At 39.5% G+C, this 18,995-nt stretch overlaps 1 non-coding gene across 1 annotated transcript; it reads right to left on the bottom strand.

Moving 5' to 3' along the window:
* Positions 1–5,145: 5,145 nt before the first annotated feature.
* On the bottom strand, positions 5,146–5,252 carry LOC130500486 (small nucleolar RNA R71). Its single transcript, XR_008939110.1, has one exon. It is a non-coding gene; the product is annotated as a small nucleolar RNA R71 (small nucleolar RNA).
* Positions 5,253–18,995: the final 13,743 nt, after the last annotated feature.

An 18,995-nucleotide genomic window follows, 5' to 3' on the forward strand; every position in this document is an offset into this window, starting at 1 on the left:
ATATGTATTTTGTGTGTTCTATAAAGGTAGATCTATATAATCTTCCACTCACTTTCTCTGTTTTTAATCCATTTGAACGTCTTTGGATATGTATGTTTTTCAGATCAGAATTTGGATATGTAGGTTTTTCAGATCTGGAGGAGTTCTAGGAAGTCTTCTAAAATATAATGTGCTAAAACCTCCTGTTGCATAAACTTCTTACATTTTTTCCAAACTAAAACTCTCCAAACCCACTCTAATATCTTTGACCTGAAAACACCAAACTTTATATGAATTTTTTATTTTTTTCTCATGTCTTTCTCACTAATATATATTTTTGTTGCAGGCTTTTAATCAGATGGTTCTCATCTCCCACTTAGATATGTATGTTGTGTGTTCTATAAAAGTATATATATATATATATATATATATATCTAATATTCCACTCATTTTCTCTATTTCAAGCCATTTGAACGTTTTTTAATATGAAGATTTTTTAGATCTGGATTTGGATATGCAGGTTTTCAGATCTGTAAGACTTCCCAGAAATCTTCTACAATATAATGCGATATAAGACTTTCAGGAAGTTTTCTGGAAGTCTTCCTGAAGTTTTCTGAAAGTCTTCCGGAAGTTTTCTGGAAGTCTTCCGAAAGTCTTCAGACAGAGTCTTCTTCCATAAGTGGAGTCCAATATTTTCTTTGTAGGAGAATATCTATAATAGTTTTGTATATGGTATGTTTTGTGATTTGCATGTGTACTTCTTTAGTTGTGATTTTTTTTTGTAAAATTTAAAGAGATACTAATGAAAACATTTGGTAAATATGTTTATTTTCCACCATATTATCTTGGCAAAATTATTTGATATAATTGAACATGACAAAAGAATTTTGTTGAGCTGATTATTAAACTTGGTGTGTGGGATGTAGATACAACTTGATGTTGAGAGGTTTAAGAAGTGAAGTCAAATGATAATTTAACTTTGTTTATGGTCAAATGCTTTTGCATGATTGTAACAAGCAAAAATCTATACTCATACCATGAAATATTTTCATCACTCTATCCAATCAAGAAAACTTAGTAAAATTTACAAAAGATCAAATATAACACAAATTTAAAAACAAACATAGAAGACACTAAATTACAAAACTTGATATTTTTGAAGTTACTTAACATTTTAAAAAGTTAAAAAAACATATTTTGATACTTACCATTCTTGAAATACAAATTTTACAATAACTAACGTAGAAGACTTCTCGGAAAGTCTTCTAAGCGACTTCTTATGAAATCTTCTCTTATTAGCTAGAAACTTTAATAAACATGAATGTTGGTAATCTCATAATTATCATCAATTAAGTTATGAATTTTATTCAATAACCCCAATATTGAATAATATACATGAATTAACAAGAAAATCTTAAAAAGATTTTTTAGTTGAGAGAAAATGAAAATTTACTAAACATTGACGTAGACGACTTCCACGAAAGTCGTCCGGTAGACAACTTCCGCGTTAAAAAAAAATCGAGACGACTTCCATGTAAGTCGTCTAGGGTAAACGGGTTAGTTTTGCATTTGACCGGATTGTTTCAGAAATTTGACTTTTCCTACATGGAAGTTTTTCCAGATCTGTTCGTCCAGACGACTTACATGGAAGTAGTTTCGAAACTTTTTTTAACAAACAAAGATGGACGACTTCCATGTAAATCGTCTATAAAAACAAATTTAAAAGTCAATTGCAAAACTAACATCTGCATTGACCAGTAGACTTCCATGTAAGTTGTCTGGACGAACATATCTGGAAAAAAAAATCTTGATTTCATATTTTTAACCAGTGAGATAACTTATTTAGCACACAAAGTCCAAGCATCCAGAATCTCAAACAAAAGTGACCTACCAAGAATCGTAAGCTTCAATGGTTCTATGAACCAAAAAAATTTTAGAATCTAAATCTTGGATTTTTTGGATGAATATGTAAGGAAAGTGAAAGAGATGTTGTTTTTAGTTCATAAGAATTGAAAAAGGAGGCGTGTAAATCGATTTGAGGTACATTAAGAGTTTCAAATTGGTTGTTCATGATGGTTGGTGTATTGATGGCAATGGCAATCTTATAAATACTTGAAGATGATGAGGTTGATAGAGTAAAAATGATACTTTCAAAAAGTAAAAAATTAATGGCATTTTCGTGAATACTATAAATTTGTGGGATGAATAAGACAACTGAAATTTTTAAAAAAAAAACATATATTAGTTTTGTGTTTAACTTTAAATTTTAGGTTAGTTTTGCAAATAGTTCGAATTCGGATCCGGTTCTTCAGTAATAGAAAATTAAGTAACATTTTGATATTTATGTTGCATTTAGATAGAATCTGGTTCAGATTTTGGGATCTGAATAATTTGCCTAGGCTCAAATATACATATCCAATCGAACATATTTCCATATACAGATATTTAAAAATATGCGTCTGACTATACGTTTTGAGTTTTTTAACTGAATGTCGAGTTATTTTGATGGAATAATAAGTAGTACTCTTACTATGATAGAGTTTTATAATTTGGGACAACATGCATATTTGTTTTAAAAAGAGTTAATACTGATAATTTGTATGTACTATTGCTACTCGACAAAAAAAGATTTGTATGTACTATTGCTATAATAACTGATAGCAATAATAACTAACTTATGTTTAATCAAAAAAAAAATACTGATAATTTGTATGTACTATTGCTACTTGACAAAAAAAGATTAGCCTGATTGACATTGTAGCTTAATTTATTTATCATTTATTCAAACTAATCATAAGATATATTACACAATGCTGATCCACTGTATCCATAATCGTAAGAGTATATGATTGTATAGTATTACACCGTAGTAAATAAAAATGCATACATTATTTTTATTAGTTAATATTTTTTTATTTTAAGTACAGATTTTTATTTATTTTATTATAAGAATTTTTAATATTTAATTTTAAACTATAAATTTGTAATTAATTAATATTAATTCTGTAATAATTAATTAGTGAGAATTATTTATATAAAAAATTATATGCATATATAAATTACTGAACATATCAGTTAATAAATATAAAATAATATAATACACCCATTATTTTATAACTTATTAAAATTGAACTTAAGTAGTTTTGTTTTGCATCAAAAGGCTATTCTATTACTTAAATTCGAAATGGTATGGGTAACCAGATTCGAATGACCAAACCAGAATATAACAACCAAAGTAGCATAACGATCTATGAAAGGTACGAGCATTTCTAGCTACGAGCATTTCTAGCTAATGAATCAGTGATATATGGTGTATTTCACATCCTTGTATATATATTTTCATTTGTTGCAAGTCACTAATTCGTGCCAGTCTAGTCCTTTTTGACCTTTTACAGGTCTGGAGTTAGTAGAAGAGAGAAGAAAAGGTGCATGATGAAAAGATGTCCTTTTAGAGCAATTCTGCGAAGAACACTCAAGTGGAACAGTCCCGAGACTGTTCTCTCTCAAGCGGAACAAGAAGACGGAGTGATCCGGAGATTGTTCCGGACGAATATGGAAACTCCTATTTTGGGAAGTTGTCCTAATCTCTTTTCTTCTGATTGGCGCCTCCATATAAAAAGCCATCTATCAATTTATTATTTTACTACACTAGTATTTACAAGAGAACACTGAATTTGCGATCTGCAACTTGTAAGGGAGAAGAATCCATCCTCTCATAGAGAAGATCATCTGAACCCTATTGTTTTCTACTTTGTTCTTATGCAATTTTATTCAGGATTTATGTCTTTGATTCTCTGCATCATGATCGAGTAGTAGCCTTGCTCGCCTAGGGTTTTTAGGGTGTTGAGACATGAGCTAAACATAGATAAGCGATTTCATAACTGTTCTTCATTCATACTGTTCTTACTGCTTTCATTAAACTGATCACTTGATGTTAGATCTGAAGTTCATCACCTAGTTAACCGCTTAGGAGATAACTTGGCATGTATTGAATGAGCTTAATATCCCTAATCAGCGAAAGTAGATATTAGGGTAGTAAGTGAACTGATCGGACCTGTTCTCTAAGGCTTGCAATCGATCCTCATCCCAACGACAGTTAGGTGGTGAGATCGATCTACAAAGCGATCACTGCCACGACAGTGGAGTGTTCCAGCTGAGTGATCCGAGTTCTAGAAAGCACTTCATCGCGCTTGAATAATTGTTTGGCTCCAATTCAACATCCAATGAAATACCCTAGGCTAGCTCTTGTTTAATTGAATCAATCTCGTGTTTATTTGCTTGTTAACTATCGTCACTTTCAAACCAATTTCTTATCTTCTTCTTAGCTTGATTTCGGAACTCATAGAACTAGAGTGTAGACTGGTCCTCTGGATTTGAATCTCAAATACTACAATTGCAAATGTTAACTTGGCAGTAGCAAGGATTCATTTTTAGTGTATCAAGTTTTGGCGCCGTTGCAACGGGGACCATATTTTTTACCTCTAATTTTTGGTTTCATATCTAGTCTAAGATATCTGACTCGTGTTTATTTCTTTGATTCAGCTGATGATCCAGACATACTCGGAGCAACGCACAAGGACCATTGCATCAGCTTACCAACGAAGAACTAGCGAGATTGGAACGACAGAACCGTCAACAGCTGAGATCTACGAACACCAACATGGGTGATCACCAGGATGATCTCACTGCTGCGTTTGCACTCATGCAACAGCAGATGCAGTAAACGATCCAAGCGCAGAAAGCTGCTGCCGAGCAAACTGCTTTGAATGCTGCGAAGCAGCAGAACCAACCAGAGGAGGTTGTTTCGATCGGCCAGAGAAACATACTGCGTAATCTGCCTACTATGCGATCTGCCATCAACCCTCCACCGTGCACTAGGCAAGACTTTGAGATCAAGCCGGCCTTGTAAGTCTGGTGCAAAGGAAGATCTTCAATGGACTTCTTGCTGAGATACCGATGGACCACATCGAGAACTTTGAGAAGATGTGTGGTTTCACTAAGGCGAATGGAGTACCACCCGATTACATCAAGTGTACTCTGTTCCCTTTCTCTCTTGATTAGAAAGCTTCTCGCTGGCTAGATTCCCTACCTACTAGATCACTCACCACTTGTGAACAAGTCTGATCTGCTTTCTTGAGCCACTTCTACACGAAATTGAAGATGGCAGCTCTGAGACAGAAGATAGCGACCTTCAAACAGCTAGTAGACGAGCCGTTCTGCGATGCATGGGAGCGATTCAATGTCTACCGCAGAGAGTGCCCACATCACGGTTTTGAGGAAGACTATCTGCTGGGAGTGTTCTACGATGGAGTAGGCTGGGAGTACAGGAACGCTTTGAACTCAGCTAGTAATGGAGATTTCATGATCCAGTCCACTCAAGGTGCCTTCGCATTGATTGAGAACATGGCTTCAAGCTCAGCTGATAACAACCGCGAGACTGACCACACTAAAAAGGTGAACAACGTTGAAAACAACAAGATTGATGAGCTCTCTGCCAAGGTCGATCAGCTGATTAAGAGCAATCAGAACCAGGTCTTCATCATGGAAGAATCCCCTCAGGATAAAGCAACCGCGGAAGGCACATCAGAGGCAGATCAGTCGGCTGAGGATCAGCATAAAGTGAGCTATGTGAATGGGCAAGGATGGCAGTTCAAGAACTATCACCCGAACCCTAATATGAGGAACAATCCCCACCTGTTCAATGCCCCTAAAGTAGACGATAAAGCTCAAGGCAATCAGGGTCAGAACAATGGATACCAAAGGCCTTATGGCAATCAGGGAAGAACCTTTGTCCTCAACCCAGCTCAGAATGCCCAGTTCCACAGCCAGAAACAGCCGGTTAATCAGCAGGCTGCACAACCGGCTCAGACTGCTCCGAATGATGACATGAAGAGCCTCGCAAATATGATAAGCCAACTGATCCTAGGTCAGCAGATCCAGGGAAAAGCACTGAACCAGGTCACCAGTGACATCAACACTAGGATGAATCATATGTTCAATGACCTGAGTGCCAAGTATGACAATGTCTCAAGCCATATGAGACAAATGGATATTCAGATTGCTCAGACTGCTGAGAGTGTGAAGAGCCAGCAAGGAACTCTCCCTGGAAAAACAAATAAGAACCCCAAGGAGTGCAATGCAGTGGGTCTAAAGAGTGGAAAGCAACTGTCTGATCTGGACCCCAGAAGATTCACATCGGCTGAGAAAGGGAAGTAGAAGGAGTCGGATCAACCGCCTGAAGCTGTACCTACAGATGAGGAAGAGGCAGAACAACCTATTGAGACTGTTCCGACTGAAGCAGAGCGACCCGCTGGGGTTGTTCCACCGACTGCAGCACCTTCTCCTGCTCGTCAGTATGTACCAAAGGTACCCTACCCTGTTCCAGCTAAGGTTACACGCAAGGATAAGGAGGAGATGAAGTGCAGGAAGATGCTGGAAGACTTAACTGTCAAGCTCCCTCTGATGAGTGCGATCAAGATGATACCATACATGCGTAGCTTTGTGAAGGGACTGATCTCTGGGAAGTTATCTGATGACAGCGAGTTCATGATTGTCTCTAAAGAGTGCAGTGCAGTGCTCCAGAACAAAAGGATCAAGAAACTGGGTGATCCGGGAAAATTTGTCCTCTCGGTTCAGATTGGGAGAACAGTCTTCTCATGCTCACTGGTCGATCTAGGGTCAAGCATAAACCTCATGCCCTATTATGTGGCTAAGCGCCTTGTATACATGGACTTCAAGCCTACCAGGATGTGCCTAGTGTTTGCTGATCGATCTGTGAAGTCTCCAGTTGGGATCCTTGAAGATCTTCAAGTTTTGGTTGGGAACACACTGTTCCCTGCCGATTTCGTTGTTCTGGAACTCGAAGAGGAGTCAAAAGATCTCCTGATCCTGGGCAGACCATTCCTATGCACTGTTGGAGCTATCATTGATGTCCGACAAGGAAAGATTGATCTCCATCTTGGAGATATTGTGATGAAGTTTGAGATGAATCAGAAGCTCAAGAAGCCGATGTTGGATGGACAAACCTTCATTGTCCAAGAAGATGGTGATCCGCTAGAGCCGCATGAGAGAATGATTGAGGACATTCTCACTGATGATCTTCTTGAACTCGCCTTAGTCAGAGCTGAAGCCGAGCAGAGCTTAGAGAGTGTTGATGCTGATGCATATGCCAAGTTCCTGGATTCAGCCAGGAGTATTGAAAGGATGGTGGCAAATCTAAGTCTGGGGGAGAACAGCGAGTCCAGCACATCGGCTGGAACAACCGCGCCTCAGAACCCGTCTGTTCCGGCAGCTCAGACCGATGACTCATGGAGCGAGCTGAAAGCTCCAAAGGTATAGCTCAAATCCCTTCCCAAGGGACTCAAGTATGCATTTCTTGGACCCAATTCTACATACCCTGTCATTGTGAATGCTGACCTGAACAATGCTGAGATTGCTCTGCTTTCGTGTGAACTGAGGAAATATCGTAAGGCATTAGGTTATTATCTAGCTGACATACCTGGCATTTCACCTGATCTGTGCATGCATAGAATACACCTGGAAGATGAATCGATGACTTCTGTAGAACATCAGAGAAGGTTAAACCCGAATCTAAAAGAAGTTGTAAAGAAAGAGATAATGAAACTTCTAGAAGCTGGTGTGATCTATGCGATTTCTGATAGTAAGTGGGTTAGTCATGTTCATGTAGTGCCTAAGAAGGGTGGGATCACTGTGATAACCAATGAACAGAATGATTTGATCCCTACTAGAACAGTTTCTGGTCATCGCATGTGCATTGATTTTCGTAAGTTGAATGCTGCGACTCGTAAGGATCACTTCCCACTTCCTTTTATTGATCAAATGTTTGAGAGATTGGCTAACCACCCTTACTATTGCTTTTTAGATGGTTATTCAGGTTTCTTTCAGATTCTCATCCACCCAGACGATCAGGAGAAGACGACGTTCACATGCCCCTATGGAATATATGCATACAGAAGGATGCCCTTCGGCTTGTGCAATGCTCCAGCGACCTTCCAACGCTGCATGATGTCGATTTTTACTGATCTGATCGAAGACATAATGGAGGTTTTCATGGACGATTTCAGCATCTATGGAAGCTCCTTTCATGTCTGTTTGTCAAATTTGTGCAGGGTGCTGAAGCGATGCGAGGAGAAGCATCTGGTGCTGAACTGGGAGAAATGTTACTTCATGGTCATAGATGGGATTGTTCTGGGACACAAGAGATCAGAGAAAGGCATTGAGGTGGATAAGGCAAAGATCGAGGTCATGATGAGTCTGCAACCACCGACTTCAATGAAAGTAATCAGGAGTTTCTTGGGACACGCTGGTTTCTATAGGAGGTTCATCCAGGACTTCTCTAAGATCGCGAGACCACTCACTCGGTTGCTCTGCAAAGAAGCTCAGTTCGCCTTTGACAGCGACTGCCTAGCCGCATTCCACACGATCAAGGGAGCTCTAATCAGTGCACCAGTTGTCCAACCTCCAGACGATCAAGGGAGCTCTAATCAGTGCACCAGTTGTCCAACCTCCAGACTGGGATCTTCCTTTTGAGATCATGCAAGTGATTTTGCAGTGGGAGCAGTCCTTGGATAGCGTAAAAAAAGAAGCTTCACGTGATATACTATGCAAGCAGGACCTTAGATGAAGCTCAGTGCCGATACGCAACCACAGAGAAGGAGCTCCTTGCCATCGTGTTCGCTTTTGAGAAGTTTAGGTCCTATCTGGTTGGATCAAAGGTGATTGTGCACACAGACCACGCGGCTCTCAAGTACCTACTCACGAAGAAGGATGCTAAACCGTGGCTCTTAAGATGGATTCTCTTACTCCAAGAATTTGATATGGAGATAAGAGACAAGAATGAAGTTGATAATGGAGTAGCATATCAATTCTCCAGGATGAAAGTGTCAGATGAGACAGTTCTTGACGAGAAACAACCAATGGAATACGTCAATGCGATTGGTCTGTGCAACTTGGAATAGTCGTCACCTGTCATCAGACTGTTCCCGCGTAGAAGGAGCATTCGTTGCAGTGATCCAGAAGCAGTACCCGAACCTTCCATGGTTTGCCGAGATTGCCAACTTCTTGGCAGCTGAGAAAGAGCCTTTGAGGTTCACTGGGAATGAGAAGAGGAAATTTCTAAGGGAAGCGAGGCACTACTTCTGGGATGAGCCGTATCTATATCGGCAAGGCAAGGATGGGATCTTCAGGAGGTGTGTTCCAGAGGCTAATATTCCAGGGATCCTTCACCACTGTCACGGTTCCTCTTATGCTGGTCACTTTGCCACCTTCAAGACAGTTTCCAATATCCTCCAAGCCGGTTTCTGGTGGCCCACTATGTTCAGAGATGCTCACGCTTTCATATCACGATGCAATTCATGCCAAAGGATGGGGAGTATAAGCAAGAGAAACGAGATGCCTCAGAACTACATCTTGGAAGTTGAAGTGTTCGACTGCTGGGGGATCGATTTCATGGGACCATTCCCAGTCTCTCACAAGAATGAGTACATCTTAGTTGCTGTGGACTATGTCTCCAAGTGGGTAGAAGCAATTGCTAGTCCAACCAATGATGCGCGAGTTGTAACCAAGATGTTCACCTCCATCATCTTTCCAAGATTTGGAGTGCCTAGAGTGGTTATAAGCGATGGTGGAACTCACTTCATCAATAAATTGTTCCAAGGATTGCTGAGCAAGAATGGTGTGAAACACAAGGTTGCAACCGCCTATCATCCCCAAACAAGTAGTCAAGTGGAAGTTTCCAACAGAGAGATCAAGAGCATCCTCCAGAAGACTGTCAACACCACCCGCAAGGACTGGTCCCTTAAGCTTGACGATGCTCTCTGGGCGTACAGAACAGCCTACAAGACCCCTTTAGGGACCACTCCCTATCATCTGGTCTATAGCAAGGCGTGCCACCTACCTGTTGAGCTAGAGTACAAGACTGCTTGGGCTGTCAGACTACTCAACTTCGACATCAAACCCGCCAAGGAAAGCCGAACCATTCAGATCCACGAGTTGGAGGAGATCAGGCATCTGGCCTATGAGAGTTCTACGAGCATTTCTAGCTAATGAATCAGTGATATATGGTGTTTTTCACATCATTGTATATATATTTTCATTTATTTCAAGTCACTAATTCGTGTCAGTCTAGTCATTTTTGACATTTTACAGGTCTGGAGTTAGTAGAAGAAAGAAGAGAAGGTGCATGATGAAAAGATGTCCTTTTGGAGCAATTCTTCGAAGAACACTCAAGTGGAACAGTCCCGAGACTGTTCTCTCTCAAGCGGAACAAGCAGACGGAGTGATCCGGAGATTGTTCCCGACAAATATGGAAACTCCTATTCCGGGAATTAAAGCCATGTTACCCTAATCTATTTTCTTCTGATTGGCGCCTCCATATAAAACGCCATCTATCAATTTATTATTTTACTACGCTAGTTTTTACAAGAAAACACTGAATTTGCGATCTGTAACTTGTAAGGGAGAAGAATTCATCCTCTCATAGAGAAGATCATCTGAACCCTATTGTTTTCTACTCGTTCTTATGCAATTTTATTCAGGATTTATGTCTTTGATTCTCTGTATCATGATCGAGTAGTAGCCTTGCTCGCCTAGGGTTTTTAGGGTGTTGAGACATGAGTTAAACATAGATAAGCGATTTCATTACTGTTCTTCATTCATACTGTTCTTACTGCTTTCATTAAACTGATCACTTGATGTTAGATCTGAAGTTCATCACCTAGTTAACCGCTTAGGAGATAACTTGACATGTATTGAATGAGCTTAATATCCCTAATCAGCGAAAGTAGATATTAGGGTAGTAAGTGAACTGATCTGACATGTTCTCTAAGGCTTGCAATCGATCCTCATCCCAACGACAGTTAGGTGGTGAGATCGATCTGCAAAGCGATCACTGCCACGACAGTGGAGTGTTCCAGCTGAGTGATCCGAGTTCTAGAAAGCACTTTATCGCACTTGAATAATTGTTTAACTCCAATTCAACACCCAATGAAATACCCTAGGCTAGCTCTTGTTTAATTGAATCAATCTCATGTTTATTTGCTTGTTAACTATCGTCACTTTCAAACCAATTTCTTATCTTCTTCTTAGCTTGATTTCGGAACTCATAGAACTAGAGTGTAGACTGGTCCTCTGGATTTGAATCTCAAATACTACAATTGCAACTGTTAACTTGGCAGTAGCAAGGATTCATTTTTAGTGTATCAATCAGCTATCACATTTTCAGTTCTTGGTACGTAACAGATCTTGAAGTCTAAGTAGCACATCTTGATCATTTGAATCATCTCCAATTCAGTTGAGAAGCTTGGCCAGGCTTGCAGTTTTGTTAGCATTGCAATCAGGTCTTTGCAGTCTGTGCTAAATCTCTGACAATCTGAATGTTGCAACAATGTTTCATTGCCCATTTCGAGTGTATAGGTGACTCCCTCCTCCTCAAGTTCCTCGTCCCCATCAACTGGATCTTCCCCCTGCTATCTTTCCATACCCATTTAAGTCCACTAAACTGATCTGTAGAGGTCAATGAACCATCTATCATGCATATAACACCCAAGCTTAGGACATGAGGCTCTTGAATAACTTGAAGCTTGGCATTCACTCTCTGCATGCCTAACTAGCTCACCTGGATCCCTGTCTATTCCCCTGAATAACTTATCATTGCGAGTTTTCCATATATACCAGATAATCCATGGATATGGGTCCCTATCATCTTCTGGCTTCAGTATGCTATTTTCCTCCAAAACAAATAATCCATACACAATATGACATATGTTCATGAATTTACAATATATATTCATTCAAAATACTGTATTTGTTTATAAGTATGTTTTCCATAAGTGTTAGATATGCATATAAATTTACTCAAAATACTGTGTTACTTCCTATAATTTTTCACTCTAATATATAGTTTTTTTTAGCGGGTTTACATCCCCTATATATTAAAAGGGGTGCACTCAATTTAATGCTTTCACACAGACCTGTCCACGTGTCAGTTGGAGAGCAATTTGACTTTAAAATTGTACACGTGTTGCGTTGGTAACATTTCTCACAATAATCCACTTCTTATGAACAAACTTAATAATCTTAAAACGTTAACATAACTACGTCGACGAGTTTGTTTGCCAAAAGAGATTTTTATAGTGATAAAAATATCAGAGGGAGATCATTGGGTATTTTTATCTTCGATGGTCTCGAAAAAAGATTGACACTGTAGTAGTGTCCAACTAACGAAAACAGTTATACATAAATCAAATACTTTATGAAAGAACCTTCGCTATGTTTTGTTTAAAGCTTATAACCCGTACAGTACCGTTTGAAGATAGGCATCTTTGAGTGGGTGAGATGGATAAGAAAAAAAGAAACTGAGATCGATACTCAGAAGCTCCCATGACGAAATATCTCATCACCACCTTCAAAGAGGGTCCGTAGATGATTATGATAGCTTCAACGCCTACTTGGCTGTGTACCTGGCTGATACGTTTATTAGTATAAAACACAGCAGAGGATGAAAGCATAGGAGAAACGTTTGAGCATCAACGGTCTATAATGAAGAATCTTAACTGTTAAACTGAAAAACATATATGGACCCAATAGTTTGCAACAAACTATGAAAACTTTTGATAACTGTATTTATCTATGACAACATCATTTATCTATGACAACAGCATTCTCTACAAGACACTCTATGTTTGTATCATGGACAGTCTGAAATAAATTAATGGCATTGTAGCCGTTATAACAGAAACGATAAAGGGTTGAAGGAAAAACACATGTCATGCTAATTTTTCTTACTAGCGATAGAAACTAAAATGTTGGAATACTTCACATTTGTGTTATGTGAATTTTAATAATTTTTATTATGGTCTCCCATTTTATCTATGAGTAATTCTGACGTAGCACACGTTAATTACAATAACTTGGAATATTTCACATATGTGTTATGTGAATTTAATTTTTTTTTATGATTATGGTTCAAACTTTAAAACCGACATCGATCAATTGTACCTTTCACAAATTAAACCGGTTTTGTTTAGGTTTGGACAATATTAATGTTTTTGAGTGATGGGCAAGATGTCGACGATATTAATGTTTTGAGTGATGTGGAAGGTAAATTACTGATAGTCCTAATTTATATATGGAACATAGTTTTGTTATGGCAAATTAAATATGTAAGAGTAATTGGCAAGGTAAAAATATTTGCGAGTAAATGCGATATTATACCGACATACCACGTTTAAGGAATATGTTTATACTCCATTATATAAGACGCGCATTGCCAAGGAATTTTATTTATTCACATATATCACCTCATTCTCCATTCATATACTGAGATCTCATTCTTCAATAATGGCTGCGATAACTTCAGTTGCTGATTTGAAACCATTCAAGTCAATGTGGAAGATTAGGGTTAAGATCATTCGTTTGTGGAAGCAGTATTCTGCGGCTGGTGGCCTAACAATTGAGATAGTTATAATCGACTCCAATGTATGCTTATTTACTTTCCATATAACAAAATATGATAAATCATGCTGCTTTATTATAATGTTTTCTAAATTTCAGTTATATTTTCATTTATTTTGTAGGGTGTGAAGATTAGTGTTTCTGTGAAGAAGGCTCTGGTGAATCAGTTTGATTTTGTTGGAGTTCTCCTTAATAAACCTCAGGTTCAAACCTATTTATTTCTTAGATCTATTATTTTTCAATACGAGCATATCTAGCGGTATATTGACATGTTAATTAGAAAAAATTACAGATACACTCATATTAAGTGTGTTGCTTATGGAGCTCTAGCCCATAATTTAAATGCATTTTGGCGTTCAACTACTGCTGATGTTGTAGTATGTGTTCAAAGGTTATGGCGAATTGAGTGGGGAGCAGGTAATCTAAATTAATTTGCACTTTTTCAAATTCATAACTGTTTGTTTGTTTCTTATCATCGATATTCTTTTATAGGTGGCTTCAATTATGTTACAAACTTAGAAAGTGATTCCGATTTTTTTTTTTTGATATTGACATTCCAGATATTAAGTTCTTCAAATCGTAGTAAGAATAATATTCTTTGTTGTAACTTAATATTACTACACTATAGAAATAAGATATTGAAACTGCCTGATATATTGAAGTTTTGTTTTTGCAGGATTCCAATCACTGAATTCCGAAATGGCAAAGTTATTTCTATTTTATTTAGTTTACCGTTGGTTTTATAATACCCTATTTATATTTAGACCATTCTTTGTATTTTACAGGATGAGATATGCATTGTTTTTATAATGAAATTTTACTATTTTATCTTTACATGTGTCTCTATGTTGACAACGGTTTCGTAGTTACTTTATAATAATTAAACAAAACAATAGATGTGATCCTGTTGAAGAACTATATTCTTTAATATACTGATTGTTAAGCACAAAACAATAGGAAATAAATTTAGTTTTTTTGCTCTCTAATTCTTTTGGAACCAAACAGATTATAGACTATCGAATATGTTATTCGAATGGTTTAGATTTCAAAACCATCAATTTCTAAATTATATTTCCCTTTTTTTTTCTGATGCCAAAAAAAAAAAAAGATGGTCTATTGACGGATGCAATCAGATGCTGAGGGAGAACTAAATTGAGGAATACCTGTGTCGGAATCAAAGACATATTAAATGGTTGAGGTTTTGTGAAGGATGACGGACTCTACGGCAGCTCCATTGTCGCGATTTTCTTCCAAACTCATGAAAGTTATATTCATCGTCGAAGGAAGATTCGTGGAAATGATTGATCTTATCCCCAATTAAGACGATGACGGTGTTACGGATCGGAGAGGAGGAAAGATGTGTGAGGGGTAAAACTCACACCTAGATTCTAGATCAGGTTTAATGTTTAGAAAAGGTTAGGGAAAGATAATCGCGGGCTGAATCCCGTAAGAACTTGTAGAATAAACTTCGATTTGTATTGATATAATGGAAAAAGGATGGTCACAAAAGATGATCTTTGATGAATACAAAGATTTATAAGAATATTACAATCAGAATGTTTTGATGAATGTTGAATGAAATATGAATGAAGTCGGATCCTCTTTTCAGTCCTCGACCTTCTCTTTAAATAGCCTTGGACTTCTTTAGGTTGTCTTCAACGAATCTCCGAGATCTTCTCCGCTTGAGGTGGAATCCGCAACAGCTTCCCTTTGATCGGGTCCTGCGCTTCTTCTTGTTATGACGTGAGCTTCCTCTTCACTGTGACCTCTTTAAAGATTGCCTTAGCTTTCAGCCTTCGGCTTCAACTTAGCTCCTTTTAGATGTCGAACTCGTGATGGGCCAGTCGCGGCCTGTTATCGTCTTTCATTATTCGGCAATCAGCTACCGAGCCATATTCGGGCCCAACAGTTGCCCCCAGCTCTCGAGATGAGGTTTCGTTATTCTCGGGAGCTAGACCTAGCCGCCCAAGCTAGATTCTCTTGTTGAGATCATGATTACTAACTATCTCAACCATATTTATTTTTATCTGATCGAACGGCTGTAAATTCCCTTCGATTAAATCGATGGTTTGGATTAATAGGAGTTTGAAATATAGTTTCCGATTTCCGAGACATGATGGGATATAAAGCTGCGAGTATTAACTACATGTCTCTCCACTTCCTCCACGCCTCCGACGGTTTCCAAGGTAACTTCTCCTTCTTCCTTTATTTTACAGCACGTTTTTTTTTTTTTTATCTCTGTTTTGAATTCGATTTTCATCCCTAAGTTCTTTAAAGATTTCATTCTTGCTCATCTCAACCCGATCCTTCCTCTTTCGCTTCTCCTCTCTTTTCCTTTTACTTACAATGAGTAAGAAAGAAAGCTCCGGCGCAATTCAAATCTCTACTTCCGGTGCTCGTCTTATGAAGGTCAAACAAGAAACCGGAGAGAAGATGAAGGACACCGGGAAAAAGAAAGTTAAAGACTCGATCGGGGCAAGAGTCAAAAGGATGAAGAAGAAAGGTGGCAAGAGCGCCTCCTCTGGACCTCACTTTCCGTCGCTCTTAAAGAGCCAAGACGTTACCAACCTCATCGTTCAAGCCCATGGCAAGAGTGACCTAGCTAGGGCTTGTAACGAAGACGAAACCCCCGAAACTGTCCCGGAGGGTTGGTTCTGCGTTCATGAGAAGTACATCGCTAAGTGCCATCTTCGGTTTCCCCTCCCCACCCTCTTGCTAGACCTCCTAGATCACTATCATCTGGCTCTTCCTCAACTTTGTCCCTCGGTTATCCGAGTGATAAACGGATTCATCACTAGGGCCAAAGAGGAAGGAGTCATTGTGGGTTTGACCGAGCTGATGAGTCTCTTTTCGATAAAGGAGAGTACTTCCAAGGATGGTGGAAGTGGTACCTACTACCTCCCCGGTCGTCCAGGGTTAGGCGTCTTCAAGTTTACGGCCAGTGATGATGACTGGCGGAAGAAGTATTTTTATGTCAAGATTGACCCCTTGACGGTTCCTGTAGGCCGAGACCTCAGGACCTCTTGGTCTGATATCTCTGGTTAGGATCTTAGGGAAGCTTGCATTTTTATTTTGCTTATCGTGATGTGCTAACTGCTTTTGATTATCTTGCAGAGATTGAGGATCCTATCAAGGTATCCGGTAAACTTACCAGAGCTCTCCATAGGAAGCTGCAGCATAGTCCCAATAACTGGGCAGCTTATACCACTACGAGAGTCGGATCGGCCAGGTTTCCTGAACGATACCAGACGTCCTTCCCTGATTCAGTGACGGTTGCCGGTTTAGAAGGTAACCTTCTACTCCTAATTCATGATTTTTACTGTCTGAATTTGTCTCATGTTATTAATGAATCTTTTTCATGATTTAGTTTCTGAGGGTGATTCAGTTTTCGAAGTTTCCTCCGGAGCAAGTACTTCCGAGAAAACTCAATCACAGAAGATGCCTATTCAACCTTCCTTCCGTTCCATGGGTAGATCGACCAAGGCTGCCAGCTTCTCTAGAGGGAGTGACAAGAACCAGGGAGGATCCTTCCTTGACTCTGTGAAGGAGGCTCTTGACAAAGGAGGCTCTGCTCCTGCTAAAGGTGTTGCCTCTTCGGAGCCTAAAGTTCAGGAAGTTGGCCTTCCCTCCGAGGTCCCGATGACTGAAGCTGGTCCTAAAATGGCGAGGGATCCTCCGGAGTTTGAGCCCCCGAGGAGCAAGAGGTCCCGAACTGACCAGGTTGACAGACCTTCGAGGTCTTCCTCCTCTTCCTCTAGAGGAGGAACCGTTGGCTGGAACTTTACTCATTCGAAGCCTGGATCGGTTTTGGATGATTCGTGGGGTTTGGCTACTCTGATGAGGCATATGAAGAGTCCCGGGTGTTCCCTCCCCTCGATCTCCAATCTCACGCACAAGGATGAGTACGTTGATATTGCCCATCACATGGGTCAGGTATGAAGTCTATTTCAACTTTTAGCTTTTTCTTTGAAAGATTTTTGCTGAACCGTTTTCTGTTTTCTGTAGCTGGCTGGCGCTATCAACAGGGCACAGTTCAAATTTGAGGACGCTGTACACAATGCCCCCAGTGCTGAGGAATTAGCCCAGGTCACTGAATTGGTCAAGGCCAACAAGACTGAGCTCAATCAGACTCGGGCTCTGATCTCGGATCTCCAAGCTGAGGTAAAGAGACTTGGCTCCAAGTGTGATGCTCAGCAAGGGATAATCGAGAGCCAGCTGATTGACCTCCAGGTGAAAAATAGGAAGATTGGGGATTTGGATGCTGCTCGGAAGATAGCTGAGTATCAAGTCAAGGAGCTGATTGCCTCATCTCAGAGCAGCCAGAAGAACAAGGAAGCTGAGGTCAAGCTAGCCGTCCGGAGAGGAAAGAAGGAGGTAGCCGAAGCCTACAACAAAATTCTGGTTGTTGTCAAGGAGAAGTTCTCCAAGAAGAAGGACGAAGTCGACCTCCTGGTTCATGCTCAAGAGATTCAAGCCAACACCAAGCTCCTGAAAGACATGCTGGATGGCGAGATTAAGAGTACTCAAGACGAGTATGATCGCTTGGTGGCAATAATGCCGGAGGCTGTTGCGGCATACGAGAAGGCTCAGGTTTCGGATTTCTCGATCGGCAAGCTCCCTCTTCCCCAACTCTCTGAGAGCTCAGGTACTTTTGAGGTTAATATGTTTAATCTCTCCTTTTCTGGAGAGTTCGGTTCTAATTTGGGATTGGTGGGTTCTTACTCAGCCCCAGTCGAAGCCGCCTCTGGAGGTAGCGACAAGGAGATGGAGAAGGAGGTTCCTGAGGAGGAAGATCCAGCTGGTAAGGGAGCTGAGAAGAGCTCGGATGACAAGGAAGTTTAAGAGCTGAGGCTCTTTCATGTTTTCTAGGATTTCTGCCCGATGGGCTTTGTTTCATTTGTTTCTAAGACTTATAGCCTGAGGAGGCTTTTAAACCTTTGTTTATGTTAAGGTCCTTGGAACCTTTGTTGGCCTGAGGAGGCCTTTAAACCTTTATCTATCAAAACTTGGTTTTCGGTTTTACTTTAAGTTTTTTTTTTTGATGAACTCGAATTTGGTTAAGAGTTTCGATAGAGACTGTGCCTTGGTTACTAATTAAGAGGTTTAGTGAATCCTCCGAATTAGGTCCCTGATGTCGCGGTAAGTCTTGGAGACTTGGGTCGTTTTTGGCCCCTTAAGAGGGGTTCCTGAAGTATCGAAGTTAGCTTAAGGTTTTTAGGAACCTGAATTCGTTTGTGGGATTTTAAGACCCGTTGAGACTTGCTTAGGATTTTAAGACCTTTTGAGGTTTGATAAGGATTTTAAGACCTTTGTGATTTGATGAGGATTTTAAGACCTTGGAGATTTGATAAGGATTTTAAGACCTTGGAGATTTGATAAGGATTTTAAGACCTTGGAGATTTGATAAGGATTTTAAGACCTTGGAGATTTGGTAAGGATTTTAAGACCTTAGGTCCAGGTTCGTCGAGACCTGATATTGCTTGAAGGATTTTAAGACCTTTTGTGGTTTATAAATTTTGATTTCGTTTGAAGGCTTTCATGAC

The sequence above is a fragment of the Raphanus sativus genome, chromosome 9 (genome assembly GCF_000801105.2).
Source record: "Raphanus sativus cultivar WK10039 chromosome 9, ASM80110v3, whole genome shotgun sequence".
NCBI classification, from domain to species: Eukaryota; Viridiplantae; Streptophyta; class Magnoliopsida; order Brassicales; family Brassicaceae; genus Raphanus; species Raphanus sativus.